This window comes from Brachyhypopomus gauderio, chromosome 1, assembly GCF_052324685.1.
Source record: "Brachyhypopomus gauderio isolate BG-103 chromosome 1, BGAUD_0.2, whole genome shotgun sequence".
NCBI classification, from domain to species: Eukaryota; Metazoa; Chordata; class Actinopteri; order Gymnotiformes; family Hypopomidae; genus Brachyhypopomus; species Brachyhypopomus gauderio.
In genome coordinates, this window is record NC_135211.1 from 48,132,781 (window position 1) to 48,147,045 (window position 14,265).

The 14,265-nt window shown below is 44.0% G+C and overlaps 1 protein-coding gene across 3 annotated transcripts in view; it reads right to left on the reverse strand.

The window, feature by feature from the left end:
• frmpd1a (FERM and PDZ domain containing 1a) overlaps positions 1-10,752 on the reverse strand; it is a 28,763-nt gene extending 18,011 nt beyond the window's left edge. Inside the window, exons 1-3 of one of the 3 annotated variants that reach the window (XM_077017478.1) lie at positions 10,588-10,752; positions 3,006-3,357; positions 1-29 (exon numbers count right to left, since the gene is read on the reverse strand). The exon at positions 1-29 is cut by the window's left edge and continues 38 nt beyond it. The gene's annotated coding sequence lies outside the window, so the exon portion shown is untranslated. Of the gene's footprint in view, positions 1,342-2,857; positions 3,358-10,587 lie in introns of those variants that run through there. The other 2 variants (XM_077017487.1, XM_077017496.1) reach the window with 2 other exon arrangements.
• Positions 10,753-14,265: the final 3,513 nt, after the last annotated feature.

Sequence of the window (14,265 nt, forward strand, 5' to 3'; positions counted from 1 at the left end):
ATATTATGCAGTTCAATGTACCTCTTAGACTGAAAGGTGGGGGGGGTGGAGAATGGAGAGAGAGAAAGAGAGAAGAGGGGAAGGAGAGAGAATGAGAGGGAGAGAGAGAGAGAGGGAGGGAGGGAGAGAGAGTTTTATATCCATCTTTATAAGGTATGCCTATTTTAAAGTTGAAGACGATCTTCATAGATGATTCATGATGGCCACTTCAGGTCTGTGAACAATGGCTGATGAGGATCTGGTTCAAATAACGTGTGGGTGAAGAAGACGTCACACGCATGTGAATGTGCTCTGGAACTGTAATGTCTCCTCAAGCTCTTGGGCTTTTCCTGCCTGAGGATCATAGTGGTGTTTCCTGGCGGTGCTGGATACCGGGCTGTGATATTAATATTTACTGCAGCACGTGGTGTGTGTTACAGTCTGTTGTCTTAGTTCTGTTCAATGGTCAAATATAAGGATGAGCTCTCAGTGGGGAGGTCACTCGGGCACCAAGTCCTCATATAACCCTCTCAGTGGGGAGGTCACTCAGGCACCAAGTCCTCATTTAACCCTCTCAGTGGGGAGGTCACTCGGGCACCAAGTCCTCATATAACCCTCTTTGCTCATCCCGGTAGAGCAAAACAGAGACATCTTGGTGCCCCAAGACTGAAAGAGAGAGAGACAGAGAGGAAGAGAGAGGGGGAGAGAGAGAGAGAGAGAGAGAGAGAGAGAGAGAGAGAGAGAGAGATAGGAAGAGAGAGACAGGCATGTCTCATGGTCAAACGTATCGTGGTTTCGGGTTTCACTGCAGTTTCCGGTTTGCAACCTCTTTCCGTCTCTCTGTCGCCATGATGTCATCATCGTCATCTTCACTGGCTGTCACACTCAGCACCAGCCATGCGATTATCATGGGCGATGAAGACGTTTACGAAAGTCAATATCTGTGGTGGCATCAACCATCTTTGTCAATTAACTAGATCAGCGTACGAACGATTCGTACGTACGAATGACATCTCCATCACTATCGGTGATACTTAAGAAAAGGCATCATAATGAACTCTATTATCACTCTTTGATAATCCTTAATAGCAAGATTACCGTACCGTTCATCCAGAGGCAGTAAATCCAGGGCGTGTAATCTGGAGGGGAACTCTCGCTCTCTCTATCGTCATTACTGTAACAGTTTGATAACATCTGAAGACAGACATCTGTCTTCGTGCTGCTCAAGTGAGACAGTGTGCCTAGATGTTGTGTCTGCTGTAATCTATCCACATAAAGGGATGTGATGAAAAGTGCCGTCCGGACCAGCGGTGGCCGACCAGTGCCGTCCAGACCAACGGTGGTGGACCAGTGCCGTCCGGACCAGCGGTGGCGGACCAGTGCCGTCCAGACCAGTGCTGTCCGGACCAGCAGTGGCGGACCAGTGCCGTCCGGACCAGCGGTGGCGTACCAGAGCCGTCCGGACCAGCGGTGGCGTACCAGTGCCGTCCAGACCAGCGGTGGTGGACCAGTGCCGTCCGGACCAGCGGTGGCGGACCAGAGCCGTCTGGACCAGCAGTGGTGGACCAGTGCCGTCCAGACCAGCGGTGGCGGACCAGAGCCGTCCGGACCAGCGGTGGCGGACCAGTGTTGCCTCATAGCTCTCCAGGGGGGTGCAGAGTCGGGAGCAGAAATCCATAAAGATGTTTCTCCCATCATCTCATTACAGCAGAGCTCTTCAGGACCCCCCTCTCCTCTCTTTCTCTCTCCCTCTCTCTCTCTCTCTCTCCCCCCCCCCCTCTCTCTCTCTCTCTCTCTCCCCCCCTCTCTCTCTCTTCTCCTTCCCCCCCACCCACATCCGGAGAACATTAGACCTCATAAAACCCACAACATAACCGGCTCAGTCTCACAAAGTCACGCACGTCATCACTTTTCGAACCCCGAAGGCTCGTTTCCACATCCTGCCTTTCGCAGGACAGAGATGTGCAGGGTCGCGCTGGGGTCACCGTAGTGACCGGGTGGACGCTCTCTCTCGCTACACAACATGTACGGACTACACAGACTACACAGGCCCCCCTTAACACACCAGGGAAGAAACGTTGGCAATCTGCCCAACTATAAATCACCGGCTCAATAAAGTGGACTTTAAAGTCCAGTTCAGGTGGGGAGACACAATTTGATATCAAGCATACAAGCAGCAGCCCTTACACTCCCTGTCTCCCTGTTTAGCTGTCTCACTCTCTCTGTCTCACTCTCTCGTCCTGCCTCCCCCTTTCTTGCATCCCTGTGCGCTCTCAGATTAGATTAGAGAGCACTATAGCGAGGGGTAATTCTCTTTTAAGCCCTTGCTCTGGATATGACGGTCCGGGGGAAGCTAGCTGAACAGATCTAATGGCTTAGCTCTCTAGAAGGAGTGCTAATGGAAGCATTGTATCCTGCTGCTAAACCGTCGTGTCTCCTGTTTATTAATTTCTTCGGTGAGTAAACCGAGACGGACTGAACTAGCTGCCGTGGAAACACAACCATGTGTTCGTCATGCCGACTGTGAGATCTCTCATTCTGGGATTAGTCCACGTCAGGTCCTAGAAAGGTCTCATCCATCCCGCCACTTACAAGCATAATTAGATGCCCTAGACACAGATTCACATATTTACACACACACACACACACACACACACACACACACACACACACACACACACACACACACACACACACACACACGTAAAGTGTCAAACAGGTGTCACAAGGCTTATGGAAGGCTATGGTAATTGGATTACAAAGGACCACTGCGTCATACTGACCTGACCTGATCACAGGGACAAACACACACACACACACACACACACACACACACACACACACACACACACACACACACACACACACACACACTTACCCCACTTATCAGTAAGATGTGTCAGGGCCCCATTAGTAAGGAACTTACACAGCACAGCACACTCAGCTCTGTTCTGGCATGCTTCATTATCCATCAGTACCCATCAGTACTCAGTACCCATCAGTACTCAGTACCCATCAGTACTCACCCAGCATACTGCGCTGTTTCAGCAGTTCAGCGTAATAATCATTATGACAGGTGTAATTCAGTACTTGTGTCCCCGTACTGAAACAAGTGGAGTACTAGTCTTTAAAGACCACATGTTCTTAGGGTTCAGGGCTTATTTCAGTCCTTCAGCTCGCATTGACTTCATCCCATCCACATGCAATGGGTCGTCCAGGAGGACTGACGTTAGTGTTTAACCAAAAACATCTCAAGTTATGTATCCAGCTGTTGTCGTGGTTGCTAGGAGATGTTCAATCATTAATTCGTAAGCAGTGTTGTTCCTGTCTTCTCGTTGCTTTTGCCGTCATCACCAGGAAGTTTTCAAGTTCTAAACCCTAAAAACAAACAAACAAAACATAAAAGCAAACAAACCATATAATATATAATGTTTGATTATATATATATATATATATATATATATATATATATATATATATATATTTATATTTATTTATATTTATTTATTCTATATTTATATATACAAAGTATTATTTGAAGTTCAAAAATGATTGAAATTACGTTTGTCACGTTGAGGACCCCGGCCCCTCCCTTTTGGGTGTGTGTATACGTTGTCCACGTGCTTTGTCTGCGTCAGCGGAACTCCGTGGTTAGTGTTTTGTCGCGTGAATATGTGTATCACCTGTGAATCGTCTCGTAATCACGTGGGGCTAATGTGGTCTGTCTATTTAATGTGCGCTCGCGCAGTGTCCTGTGCTCGTTGTTGTCTAAGTCTGCACGTTGTGTACCGTATTCATGTTTATCGTGCGCTGATTGCGCAATCTCTGTCCTAAGTAAAGTGACGTCTGTCTCCAAAACAGAGGATTCTGTGTCTCGTCCTTGGCATAGCCCGAACGTCACAATGTTAGTAAAATATAAGTCACTATAACAGTTATCAGTAGTTCTACTGACATTTTTCCTTTCATAACCAAAATATATTTTCTTTGTCTAAGACGCTCAGAGTTTAACAAGTTTTCCACAGAGAGATCTTGACATCCTGTCTATAGAATGGCATTATGGCATATGACATTCTATATGACCATAAGGGCATTCTATATGTCCACACATACATTCTATATGACCATTCTGGTATTCTATATAACCATAATGGAATTCTATATGACCATTCTGGTATTCTATATGACCACACAAACATTCTATATGACCATTCTGGTATTCTATATAACCATAATGGAATTCTATATGACCATTCTGGTATTCTATATAACCATAATGGAATTCTATATGACCATACTGGTATTCTATATGACCACACAAACATTCTATATGACCATTCTGGTATTCTATATAACCATAATGGTATTCTATATGACCATTCTGGTATTATACACAACCATTCTGGCATTCTATATGACCATACTGGTATTCTAACCCTAACCCTAACCCTAGGGAGTTTTTCCTTGCCACTGTGGCCTTTGGCTAGCTCATTAGGGATCTGGACCCATACGATTGTAAAGCTGCTTTGTGACAACATGTGTTGTAAAAAGCATCATATAAATAAATCTGACTTTGACTTTGACTTTGACTATTCTATATGACCATACTGGTATCCTATATGACCATACTGGTATTTGAAGGCATTCATAAAGGCATTCAATATGACCACACTATATGACCATACTGGAATTCTATAAAGCTATACTGGCATTCTATATGACCATACTGGTATTACAAATGACTATAAAGGCATTCTATATAAGCATACTGTCCTTCTCTATGACCATACTGGCATTCTGAGACACAAGCACACTGCCATGTTGATACCTGCCTGATTCATTCTGAGGTCTAATATTCTTTTCGCATCAAACTGGGAGGGTGTGGGGGCTTCTCACACAGAGAGGAGTGCAGCGTGGGGGTCTGGACAGAGAGACGTTGAGAACAAGAGACCGCACTTCTGACTGCTGAATAATTAATGCATCCTGTGTGAAGAGAGACTAAGGCCTTCTCTCTCTCTCTCTCTCTCTCTCTCTCTTTCTCTCTCTCCTTCTTGTTTTATTCTCACAGTCAGTCTTTTTCTTTCCCGTAACCTGTGTCATCATTCATTCTCCCATCCCACACAGTGCCCGTCTGTATAGTTCATTGAAATCTCTCTCTCTTTCTCTCTGTCTGACTCTCACTCTCTTTAAAATACAGTAAAATGGTCAAATGCTTCATAACTGGCCTACAGCTTATACAGATACTGTATTTACATTCTTGCTATTTAACTGATGCTTTTATCCAGAGTGATGTATAATTATGAGTGACTATAACTCAAACAGTTAAGGGCCTTGTTGAGAAAATCTTCAATCCAAAGAGATGTTGAGTACCTCTATCACAGAGCCTCCACTCAGGGGTTCAATGCTACTACTGAAACAACTGCACCAACTTTGTTAGCCCATGTAACTAGCACGAGTAATGGTGGTTATTGGGTGTGTGATGGTACAGCTGTTCATGATGGAGAAAACTGCAATAAGTCAAACGGTTTGTGTTTGTGTGTCTCCCCTTGTCTGTCCCAAAAGTTCTCTTCTTCTCTGTCCCTCTTTCTCCACAGACGACAGGAGAGGAGGAGGACAGAGAGACAGAGAGAGAGAGAGAGACACACAGATAGGGACAGAGAAACAGACAGAGAAACAGAGTGTCAGGGGTGTGCGGGTGATCCACAGAGTGCATGGACATTAATTATGTATCTAGATAATGCTGCAACACCATTTTCACAATAACAGAGAGAGATAGAGAGACAAAGAGAGGGAGAGAGAAAGAGGAAGAGAATAAATGAGTGTTTTCATAGGGAAATACAACTGTTTACGTGTTTGTTATGTGTTTGTTTTGTCTGTGTTTGTGTGGTACCACGTTCCTGTCCTGTTTTCTGTAGCTCGGCCAATTAGGTACATTATGCAACACACACACACACACACACACACACACACACACACACACACACACACACACACACACACACACAAACACAGCTCATGTTGGCAAGTGTTCACTGCCCAGAATGACACAATAGGTGACAGTGGATAACCATTCAGAAATAACTGAATATCCTGTACTTGATTAAGATCAAAGACATTATATGTACGACTCTATCAGCCATTTTGGTTTGATTGGTTCCTTATTATATTATTATAGTATATTAATCAAGAATCTTCCAGTAAACATACATTTCGAATCTGGTAGTTTAATTCACCTTAAAACTGAAGGGAATTGAGCATGGTGTGATTCTGATAGATCATCTGATAGATCATCTGATAGAACATCTGATAGAGCATCTGATAGATCATCTGATAGATCATCAGGTAGATCATCTGATAGATCATCTGATAGAGCATCTGATAGATCATCTGATAGATCATCTGGTAGATCATCTGATAGATCATCTGATAGATCATCTGGTAGATCATCTGATAATAAGATGATCTGGTAGATCATCTGATAGATCATCTGGTAGATCATCTGATAGATCATCTGATAGATCATCTGGTAGATCATCTGATAGATCATCTGGTAGATCATCTGATAGATCATCTGATAGATCATCTGGTAGATCATCTGATAGATCATCTGATAATAAGATGATCTGGTAGATCATCTGATAGATCATCTGGTAGATCATCTGATAGATCATCTGATAGATCATCTGGTAGATCATCTGATAGATCATCTGGTAGAGCATCTGATAGATCATCTGATAGATCATCTGATAATAAGATGATCTGATAGATCATCTGATAGATATTGTTTTTTCAAGGTCAGATTAACTGGTGCAATTCACTGACCACTGCCCTGTCCCGTTGCCTGTTCATTTGTAAACAAAAAAGAACTATGGACAGTTTACTCAAGTGTCTGATCTCAACTTCAGTTCAAGAGCTGCTGTCCATTACGTTTTGGTTTCTGTGTACCTGTGTCACATGACCTGTCTGACATCACACTAGCAGAGTTCAAGAATGTTCTGGGAGCCCCGGTCAGGATTGCATTAGATGTTTATTTTTGCTTCACACTTTTGTCTGCTATTATGAGTCTGCTATTTTGGGTATATTGGCTTTGGCATAGACACTGAGTAAGCAATAAGACATTCAGCCTAATAAAGTAGGTGTGTGTGTGTGTGCGTGTGCGTATGTGTGTGTGTGTGTGCGTGTGTGTGTGTGTGTGGTTCCTGTTTCCCTAGTTTACACATACAAACACACATTCCATTAAAGCTAACATAAACATGCTGTGAGTGTCTGAATGATTTTAGAGCCAAATTACATCAAGAGTGACCGATATTATTCAATTGAATTTACAGCAGTAGCGTAAGTGAACTGAACTCTCCTAGGTGAATAATAACCATTCACAATTAACCACCTCTCAAGACTCCACTGATGCAATTACCCAGACTGTACATTAGGGTGTGTGTGTGTGTGTGTGTGTGTGTGTGTGTGTGTGTGTGTGTGTGTGTGTGGGTGGGTGGGTGTTGTGTCTATGTTCCTGGACAAATCGGTGTGATATTAGGCTTTAGTGAGTGTCATGTGTATAATCAGGTCTGCTAATGCTTTGGCTGGTGTCTCCCCTGAGTGCACAAACTGCTTCAGCCATTAGCATCTTGAACAACCTCCTGCTTCAAGCTGAAGAGAAAGGAGTGATGTCAATAGTGTTATATTTGTATGACAGAGAGAGAGAGAGAGAGAGAGAGGGAGAGAGAGAGAAAATAATATAAATGTGTATATAACCATTATTGTTTTTGTTATTAAGCAACATTTTGTATTTGTTTCTATTTTCATCGGACTGTTAGGGGTATATTACGTGCTCTGAGCCCATGGTCACAGAGTCCTGTTCAACCATAGGACAGGATGTGCACATTGATACGTGAGTTGCTTGGCTCACTTGACCAGAACAGAGTATCAAATACTCAAAGTATTCAACGGCTTCTAAAAATAAAAGCACAAGTGAATTATAATCAACTGAAAAGTCTGTCTGACTCTCTGCATTTCTCTGTCTGGGCTTGTGTTACAGGTACGCCTTATACCCCACACCTGTGTCAACTTATACCCCAAACCTGTGTCAGCGTATACCCCACACCTGTGTCAGCTTATACCCCACACCTGTGTCACCTTATACCCCACACCTGTGTCAGCTTATACCCCACACCTGTGTCAACTTATACCCCACACCTGTCAGCTTATACCCCACACCCGTGTCAGCTTATACCCCACACCCGTGTCAGCTTATACCCCACACCTGTGTCAGCTTATACCCCACATCTGTGTCAACTTATACCCCACACCTGTGTCACCTTATACCCCACACCTGTGTCACCTTGTACCCCACACCTGTGTCACTTATACCCCACACCTGTGTCACCTTATACCCCACACCTGTGTCAGCTTATACCCCACACCTGTGTCAGTTTATACCCCACACACGTGTCAACTTATACCCCACACCTGTCAGCTTATACCCTACACCTGTGTCAGTTTATACCCCACACCTGTGTCAGCTTATACCCCACACACGTGTCAACTTATACCCCACACCTGTCAGCTTATACCCACACCTGTGTCAGTTTATACCCCACACCTGTGACACTTATACCCCACACATGTGTCAGCTTATACTCCACACCTGTGTCACTTATACCCCACACCTGTGTCAGCTTATACCCCACACATGTGTCAGCTTATACCCCACACCTGTGTCACTTATACCCCACACATGTGTCAGCTTATACCCCACACCTGTGTCATCTTATACCCCACACCTGTGTCTTGTGAACTGCATCACGACTGTCTCTGTATGGTCCTGCTTTCCCTTTTCCCATTGAGAAATCTCACCAGCTGTATTTAATCATTTAGGTTTCTTCCTACTTCCCTTGCGGTTCTCGTGACTTCCTGTCTCACGCCTAAACTTTCCTCATATGGATTTATTTCCCTCCATTCTACTGGTCTTCTCCCTGCAGTCTGTTTTGACCACAGGAAGAAAATGTCCAACTGAATCCCTGCGGCAGCTGTGTCCTCCTGCAGACAGACACCCCTCCTGCAGACAGACACCCCTCCTGCAGACAGACACCCCTCCTGCAAACAGACACCCCTCCTGCAGACAGACACCCCTCCTGCAAACAGACACCCCTCCTGCAGACAGACACCCCTCCTGCAGACAGACACCCCTCCTGCAGACAGACACTCCTCCTGCAAACAGACACCCCTCCTGCAGACAGACACCCCTCCTGCAGACAAACACCCCTCCTGCAGACAGACACCCCTCCTGCAAACAGACACCCCTCCTGCAGACAGACACTCCTCCTGCAGACAGACACCCCTCCTGCAGACAGACACTCCTCCTGCAAACAGACACCCCTCCTGCAGACAGACACCCCTCCTGCAGACAGACACCCCTCCTGCAGACAGACACTCCTCCTGCAGACAGACACCCCTCCTGCAGACAGACACTCCTCCTGCAAACAGACACCCCTCCTGCAGACAGACACCCCTCCTGCAAACAGACACCCCTCCTGCAGACAGACACCCCTCCTGCAGACAGACACCCCTCCTGCAGACAGACACCCCTCCTGCACACACCCCTCCTGCAGACACTCCTCCTGCAGACAGACACCCCTCCTGCAGACAGACACTCCTCCTGCAGACAGACACCCCTCCTGCAGACAGACACCTCTTCTGCACACACCCCTCCTGCAGACACTCCTCCTGCAGACAGACACCCCTGCCATAGCCAAGGGGTCTATCACATCAGGAGTGAACACAGTCTTTCTTTTGTGCGTCTCCTAATGGAGCAAGTTGCTCCCGATTAGACCAAATGTAGTGAGTGTAAATGGGTATTAGACCTCTCTGTCTGGCCCCCCCTCTCTCTCTCTGCATTATGATCCACTGACTCCATTATCCTGGCATCGTTATAAATACATTTTTTCCCTTATATGATTTACCAGGCTAATCGTGTATTAAGAACATATAAATAAAACACTTTCTGGCACCCTTGTCAGTTGCAAAAGGAGAGTTGTGTGTCAGAGAAGAGGAATCTGAGTCTGGACCTCAGAACATCACAACGTAGCGGAGATTGACCAGCCCTTTCAGCAGAGTGTGTGAGCGGACCACTCACACTCACACACATATGGGAAACAAACATAGTAGTACAAACTTAAACTTTCTAATGTTTATTTATGAATTTCTTGATTAACTGAGGTTTTCAACATATGAATAAAGATCAAATACAATGTACCAATACAAGAATGCCTAATAAATTGCATAACATGGTATTTTATGTGAATGTTAAGTCGACTGTGTCAGTTTCTGGCACAGCAAGGATACGAAACAGGATTACACGGCTCATCCCTACGAGGGGAGATTAACGGCACCGTAATATATTGTAAGGAAAGAAATAACAGTGTAGATCAAGTTACCACTCTCGCTCCATTAGTCAAATCCGCATCGCCCCGCTTCATGATGAACTCAGAACAGGTGAACACGCGCACAACTAATCCGGTTATTCCGTTCATTTCTTTATTTCACCCGCTCGTCGCACCAGTCGCGCCCTAATCTTGGCACACATTGTAAATAACGTGCACATAAGATACTGACCTCTAGCGCAGACAGAATTCACCTCTCACTTCATTATGCGTTATGCATCATTTCTACCAAAGAAATCCGCGGGTGGTTCATTCGGGGCGCGCGACGTCCGACGAGGGGACGAAAAACGCGCTTCGCTTTAATCCGGTCTGAGCGCGTGCTCAGCAGCGCGCTCTCTCTCCCTCTCTCTCTCTCTCTCTCTCTCTCTCTCTCCCTTTCTCGCCCTCTCTTTCATTCTCTCTCTCTCCCTCTCTCTCATTCTTTCTCTCTCTCCCTCTCTCTCTCTTTCTCTCGCCCTCTCTCTCATTCTCTCTCTCTCTCCCTCTCTCTCTCATTCTTTCTCTCTCTCTCTTTCTTTCTCTTTCTCTCTCTCTCGCCCTCTCTCTCTCATTCTTTCTCTCTCCCTCATTCTTTCTCTCTCTCCTCCCCCCTCCCTCTCTCTCTCTCCTTCTCTCTCTCTCTCTCTCTCTCTCTCTCTCTCTCACGCACACACAGTCACACGCACGTTGTTTGTCTGTATGAAATTACAACACTATTACCTTAAAACCGATAAACGTTTAAAACGTGTGAAAGTTGATCAGGGCATCCTAAAGATGTTTCGGTTTGGTGACACTCCTCCTGCAGGTGACCTAATATCGACATTTGGCGACATGTCTATTGTCACAGTAACGCAAAACGGGCGTGAGAATCATTGTTCCCCGATATTTATAAATTTCTAATAACTATCGGAGCAGACCTTCTTCTTCTGGAGAAGAATGTTGTCTGGGATTTCTCTAGATGACTATTTCAGACATTATTGACACTTTACTGAGGCTATCCACGACTGCATTTCATTCGCAAGTCTCGTTTAACTTTTCAGTGTGTTTTGCATCACACACAACAAACAGCAACAAAACTCTAAGATGGTTCGCACATTCGCTAGTGTGTACTGATAGAGCGATGTCTCTCAACAACAGCAGGTGGCAGGCTAACGTAGATCAGGGGGGTGTTCCAATAAGCGGGTTAAGCGAGAAAACCCGGGTAAGTTAACTCAGAGTTCACGGAAACTCGAGGTTTTCCGTTCCAGAAACCGAGCTTAGAGAGAACCGGAGTCAGTTACTATAGCAACTTATGCTCTGAAGCTAACCTGCTCGCTGGCAGGTTAACTTGGACCTGACCCAGAGTTACAAACACGTCATCATGACGTGTCCTTTCCTCGAAGATCATGTGGATATTGAAACTCAGTTTATTCGCTGAGTTCTTCGTCGGGAACGCCTTATAAAACCCCGAATAGATATAGGCCTACTATCATTTTCGGATTATTTTTTTAATGAACGTTATCGTTTTCAGCACAATCCATTACTTACATCAATAACTTTATTATTATAATAACATTTCAAATATTACACATCGCGGATCAGCCCTAAATTCTCTCCAGATTGTTATATATCGGTCTTCCTTCGTTTTTTCCTGGGCTTAAGCCAGTTATGGACATCAAAGAGGAATTCCACAGCATCATTGGTTTGTCTTTAATTCACACGGACAATAAAGAAATTAAGCAAAGGAGAGGCAATATATAACGAACTTCATTCCATTTACATTTTTAAGGATTTCCTAGAGTGATTGGCTGTATTGATGGAACCTACATATGCTACCTATTCCAGCACCATTAGAACATGAAAATTCATCCATAGCATTAATGTACAGGTACTAACCTTTATAATCCTTAATGAATACTTATCTTTAATGGTAACAAAAATAACGTAGCTATTGTAACTGACCATTCTTCCCATCAAGATCATATGTGATGCTTCCCACCTCATGACAAATGTTGAAGCCAGATGGCCAGGATCCGTGTATGATTCCACACTGTACAACAAATCTGAACAGAGTAGGCCTGCGGTAGTTTTGCTAGTTGTTCACATGCAGTGTAATAGTTAAATCATTGCAAACCCTAGTGTGATATAGGACATGACGGCCTCCTTCATGGAGACAGAGGGTGTCCCTGCCTGTCCTATACCTCATGACTCCCTATTCAGATCCTGCACCTGGACCACAGTCCCGCTACAATCAGGCCCACAGCAAAACCAGGGCAAGAATTTAAATGACCCTAGGAATCCTCGAGGCCAGGTTCCAGTGCCTGAAGGGGCTCAGAGTAACCCCTGATAGGGCGTGCCACATAATAATGGCATATGTGGTATTACACAACATTGCAACCATCCAGGAAGAGCGACAGCCTACCATCTCTGACATGCCCACAGACGAGGAACCTTACATGTATGTGGGTGACAACAGAGATGGTGGAGTTGTCAGAGACTCCATCTGCAATCACTGCTTTTCACATTAAATCATGCACCACCATCCACCCTGTAACCTTTTAATATACATTACAGTCAAATTCACTGTTATGTTTCATTATTTCATTTTTCCTGTAAATAAATATATTTTATATTTTAAGAATAAGATATAGTTATGTACAGCCATACCACTTTGTACAATATTCTTATACTTCATTTTTATCTGATGCCATGTGTGTTTCACACCACTCAGATTAGACCTGGAATTAGTAAGTGTTCAATTAAAAAATATTTAAAAACTCAATACAGTATTATAAAGGTGGAGAAAATAATAATATAATCGCACCCTTCTGCTAAATATAAAAATATCATTTTCACTCACGCATTAACTCTGTTGGCAATTTTTTGACATGCTGACTGCCTTTCTCTAGCAGCTACCGCAGTATTACATTTACGTTTAATAATATCTAAATATTCTGCATACGCAGTCATTAATACTTCACGCTACAGTGGTGTGAAATACGATGTTCGGCTGATTTTTGCGTTTAAGTCCATGATAAATCCTATTTATCTGCGTTCCATTAAGAATGCCTTTCATAGTTACGTGTGAACGCACTTCTGTCTGGGTCAACCTACTCAGAGTTGAGCGACCCTGATTACTTTAACTCCGATCCGCCGTTTTGGAACCGAAAACTCTGAGTATGTCAGATCGGGGTAAGACAACTCAGAGTTCAGGGTTAAGTTGAGAGTTTGTTAACCCCGCTTCTTGGAATACCCCCCAGGACAATGTTGGTTTTAAAATAAACCTATTGTATTTCAGACTGGGTTGGGATAAGTTGATGTATGACCACAGATACAGATGGACAGATGGATTATTACAGTAATTCTTCCAGGAAGATTCCATAATGCACATAAACACAAGCAGGTGTCCAAAGAGGCATTTTGTAAGGATGCCAATACATAATAATAAATAAACAAAAACAATAAAATAAACAAACAAGTAGGAAGAGATCTGAACATTTGAACACAAGAATAAAAACCCTCAAATGAGCCCATTAATTGTAAAGTGATTGCTGTCTGCTTCAAAATCATATAGTGAGTATTACACTGGTTTATCATAGTGTTTAGTCTGAACTGTTAGCCCATAGCCCATCCATCATATATATATATATATATACATACATATATATTACTGTGGAATATTTAGGAGCAAGGAGATTTCACAGGTGGTATCTTATCACAGTTTACTGGAGCTCCTGGAGTTCACTGAGCTCCTGAGAGCAACCCATTCTTTCACAAATGTTTGTAAAAACAGTCTGCATGCCTGCATGCTTAATTTTATACCCCTGGAATAAAAATGGAAGTGATTGGAACACCTGGTTCTGATCATTTGGATGAGTGAGCGACAGCCCCG